Source organism: Girardinichthys multiradiatus, chromosome 22 (assembly GCF_021462225.1).
Source record: "Girardinichthys multiradiatus isolate DD_20200921_A chromosome 22, DD_fGirMul_XY1, whole genome shotgun sequence".
Lineage (NCBI taxonomy): Eukaryota > Metazoa > Chordata > Actinopteri > Cyprinodontiformes > Goodeidae > Girardinichthys > Girardinichthys multiradiatus.
Window position 1 is genome coordinate 15,481,095 of NC_061814.1, and position 4,964 is coordinate 15,486,058.

The 4,964-nt window shown below is 38.4% G+C and overlaps 1 long non-coding RNA gene across 1 annotated transcript; it reads right to left on the minus strand.

Annotated features, from left to right (window-relative positions):
* Positions 1-1,305: 1,305 nt before the first annotated feature.
* On the minus strand, positions 1,306-4,442 carry LOC124859377. Its single transcript, XR_007036077.1, has 2 exons — positions 2,948-4,442; positions 1,306-2,192 (listed from the first exon to the last, which is right to left on the minus strand). It is a non-coding gene; the product is annotated as an uncharacterized LOC124859377 (long non-coding RNA).
* Positions 4,443-4,964: the final 522 nt, after the last annotated feature.

Sequence of the window (4,964 nt, forward strand, 5' to 3'; positions counted from 1 at the left end):
GCTTTCAGACATTTTATTACTTCACACCCTCTGGTTTTAATACCTGTAGTAATGCTACTTGTTTCCAAATCACTACCAACCAAAGTATTTTCATGTAAATAATAAAATGTCTTTTTGTCACTTGTATATATAATTTTAAATATAAAAATCCATTGAAAAAATGTTGCAAAATATGAGCTTGACTTAAATAACTTCTACCTCGAACAGTGGAGTACCTCAAAGCTACGTCCTAATTTTTATTTTGTTCAATTAATTATCTATAAACAAAGACAACATACCAGAGCTGCCTTTCACCTCCACTCCATTTTATCTTAAGGAGATTTATGATCACTTTACTACCCCAGAGAAAACAACAACAAAAAAACTGCTGAAAATGTCTTCTCAGAACTCTGAAGGATCAACTTTGAAATCAGCCATTAGGTGTTGCCTGTGAAAACTTACTATCTGTTTGCCACTTTCCCAGCTAGTGGCGAGTAGGGCAACATAATTCTGGTGTATATTTTTTTATTCCTCTATTGTTCAAGTGTATCGCAAATTATGGGCCCAGTCTTCTTGACCTTAGCCAATGGATAAATAAATGAATGCAAGCCTCATCACTGAAGGAAAAGGACTATTTAAAATACTAGTATTAACAGTGCTGAAAAGTTACTACTCCAACATGTTGTGCTTCTTTTCCACTCTATATGGAAAAATCTCACTTTAAATCAGATTTCCTGCTTTATGATCATAGCCCAGTTTAACAATATGGATAATGCTTTTCCTAAAAATAATGCAACCACAGTATAATTCTTCATATTGGTGTGCTCAAGATACAGAGCCTTATTTAGTGTAGTATTTATGACACTTCTCTTTAAATTTTAGGACTTTCAAAGCAAAGCACTTAAATCCAGAAAGCATTTTTTCTGCAAGTTTGTTCCATGCATGATTAAGTTGAACTTTACCGTAATATGCTGCAAGCTAAATAATTGAGTCATTTCAAAACCGAGTTAACATGCTACCATTAGCTTAGCACGTCAGCAAAGTGTTATGCATTACCAGCAGGATGAAGGCATGAGTTTATTGAGTGTAGATGTATTGATTAATATATATGTTTAGGAACAAATGATAAATGATGTTTTCAGGACATTACAGAAGCTTTTTTAACCTAGCTAACATCATGTTGGAGGAGGCCTATTAGGGCTGTCCTGCTCCATCCAGATCCCCACTGGTGATAATAAAGTGGGTCAACACCTGGCAAATCAGCTCAACGTAAAAAAGAAAAATCCGCCACTCTGGTTACTTTTGGAGAAACAGTTCAGAATAGAATAGAATAGAATACCCTTTACTGTCATTGTCACAAGTTCAATGAAATTGGAAAAAAAGCTGGCCAGTGCATAGAAAAAGAAATAATTTATGCATAACAGAAAAATAGAAGCTCTTTGTTAAAAACATAAAATAAAAACACGCATACACACATTTATACTGATTGCACTATTCCCAATATTCCATCTCCTTTACATTCCGGCTGTACTGAGTTTAGCTATTGCTGTTAGATAAAAATTGCCAGTAACAGCTCAACCGGACCATGAGATAGGTTAGAAATGTCATTTATGATGTTGTGAACTTTTTGGAGACACCAGAAACTGTGAAGTTCAACAAGTGTGATGTTATTTCTTCTAAGCACCCTCAGGAAGTGCAGTCTTTGCTGGGCCTTTTTCGGCAGCTCAGAGGTGTTCACACTTAAGGTCATGGCCTCCTCAATGCGGACTCCCAGAAAGTCAGCCACCCTCTCCACACAGTCCCCGCTGATGATCAGTGGTGAAATGTCCATTCTCTATTTCCAATATTTAAATATTATCCCTTTGGTCTTGGAGATGATGAAAACCAAGTTGTTCTCTGTGCACCGTGCTGCCAACTACTCCATTTCGTCCCGATAGGCTTACTTATCACCCCCGGAGATGAGCACCACCACTGTGGTGTCATCTGCAAACTTGACAATGATGTTGTTGTGGTGAGAGACGGGGCAGTTGTAGGTGTAGAGGGTGTAGAGCAGGAGGCTCAACACACAACCCTGTGGAGAGCTGGTGCTGAGGCTGAGGACTGAAGATGTATGTTGACTTAGTCTGACCCTTTTGCTGCGACCTGACAGGAAGCTGTGGATCCACATGCAGGTGGAGTGTGGCAGTCCAATGTCCCTCAGTTTCCCCAGCAGTCTGTGAGATTATTAGGAAAATGTCAATCAAATTTTATTTATTGAGCATTTACATATAACCAGGTGTTAAAGTACTCTGCAGAGATTAAAAAAATATATAATATATATATAATATAATTTAAAGCTCTTTACGTCTTGTTGAAATAATCTTAGCTAATTTTTCTAACTTTTACTGGCTTGTTCACATCTTACCCAATAAAAACACCAACAGCGCACTTGTACGTAAGTCCTCTTTACTGCATTAAACTTGCCTGACTGAACATAAGTGAGGCAATTATCAAAATAAATTTTTCCCGTTGCTGCCGTTACCTTATGCAGAAATGAACCAAACTAATGAATGTTGTGTTCGTTTTGCACGAACACATAAGTTGTGCATGTGCATGCTGTGCAATCCTTGAGTGTTTGCCTAATGAGCCCTGGTGGTCTCTAGATCAATAAACTTTTAAGTGGCTCTTAGAAAACAATGATGTAGTGTTAAGTTGAATAGTCAACAAGCACTTCAACTGAACAGCTGCCATCTTGTCAACATAGATTTTACTCATCAACTGCTTCAGATGGAGTAAAGCTGTCACCTGGCATCTACAACCTGAAAGATGGTTAGAAACAGCAATAATAATATTCCACATCAAAGAAAGGCACAAATGTGAATGATCTAGTGAACTGTGAATAATGGTACTGTTGATTTACCCATAAAAGAGGTGGCCCATGACACTGGTGTGATTTTACATGCTATTATTAGCCTAAAACAATACTTACTTTGAGCACAAATCCTCAGACTGACTTCCAGGGACCTTTCAAGAGTGTGTAGCATAATTTAAGAAAATAAGGCATGAAAAGTGCAGAACAGAATCACCCATTAACTGGATTGGATCCTCTTCAGTCACCTTTACCACAGCCAGCTCCATCCTCGCACGTCTCCCACCCACCACACACACACACGTACACACACACGTACACACATAATGGCGCACATAACCAAACTTTGAGGGCGAGCAAGCGAATTCCTGAGGGCTATCGGGTTTCTTGTTGCCTTAGCGACCAAGCATGGAGGCAGATCCATTAATCATTGAGAATGGTTCACTCCGGAGTGGAGGTCAGACTGATTGCTGGGGATAGGGTATCATCCCAAAATGTACATGCAGACACACATACACACACAGCATTGCCTAAGAAGAAAGATTTGAATGAGAAATTGTTTCTTGCTCTCCAACCACCAAGTTAAATATAGAGTATTCACCAACCGAACCCAAACATGTTAATAAAACATGCATGGAACTTTATAACAAGCACTATATACTACATTATAAATAACAAAAACAGTTTCTGTTTTATGCTTATTTTCTGTGCAATAGACTGAACTCTGAAACACATGCACACACCAAACAATCATTCCCCTCCAGTGCCGTCTGGGCGTCAAGACGACCAGGGCGGTGTCATGTGACGTGGCTGCGTGGAGCCGAGTGGATTAAGAGATTGGAGCGCAGCATGTATTTTTCAGGGACTTGGCTGAAACTCTAAACCTGCACAGGTGCCTAGGAAAACCGAGAGAGCAGAAAAGAAAAGACAGGGAGACAGAGATGGAGAGAGGTGAGGGAAGAAAAAGACAGGCAGGAACAGGGCAAAAAATGATAAAGGTTTTATGGCAAAGTGATGCATTTTCTCTGATTGAAAGATGTTTTCAAGTTAGTCTTTATGACTAACAGTCTTTATGATTTTACATTCCTTCCCTTATTGTTGCTTTCTAAAACTTTTTATTTTTCTGTATACTTTTAATGGAATGTCATTTTTTCTTACCTTTGAGGGATGCAGCAGACCCAAGAAAAGAATTGAAACGTGAAACATAAAAAACATACAGCAAAAAGAGGAAGTGATTTAAAACAAATTCTTCTTATAATAACGCAATTCTTTAAGCAAAACTTGATAGATGGTGCTTCCCTTAATGGGAGCCATTCCCAATGATTTTGCAGAATTGATCAACGTAGTTCAGAAACGTTATTGTCTTGTGCAACACATTTAATGACCTACAACATTCTACTCATGCTGTGAGTGATAATAAAGTAGTAATTGATGGGTCAAGTAGCCACAAAATCCCTATTCTTATGATAGTTAAATGAAAAAAAAATGTATCCCAAGTATGGGACCTGGTCACAAATGAGGGCATTTTCAAATGATTAGTGTTGCCATACTCAACTGTTGTTGTGCTGTATGTGCATTTATGTCTGTTGTGTCCTCTGAGAGCCATGCAGCTACGTTTTGCATAGCAATTTGTAAATAATCACAATGTATGCCTTGCATATGAAAATATGCAAGGCATGCAGAACTGTATCATAGACAGTGCATACTCTTTGTTGATCTAACAGATCTGGGGTTTTCCTAAAAATCTAAGCATTTTTCAACCTTTACAGTGATGCTGACCGTGAATGAGACAGTGTATTAACTGCCGCAGTTTCCTGTCAATGTGTTCAACATGACCTGTTTTGTGCCCTGCAATCAGATACCCCCACCCTTCAATTTAGGTCAAAGCGACGCACAGAGCGCAGCGGTTAATGTTAAGTTCTGTAAATTAAAAACACAGAAGAACAAGCTTTTTCTGTATGTTTTGCCTGCACACGATTACTAGGAACTGCCCTGATATAAGATACAAGCAAAATTATCAACAGGCCATATAAAAATTGAGAGTAAACATGCTAACATGAACGCAGTACTTTAACAAACTGCTAAACAGCAGCAAGATGTCTGTTTATTGAAGTTATTAAATGACTTAGATTTGTGT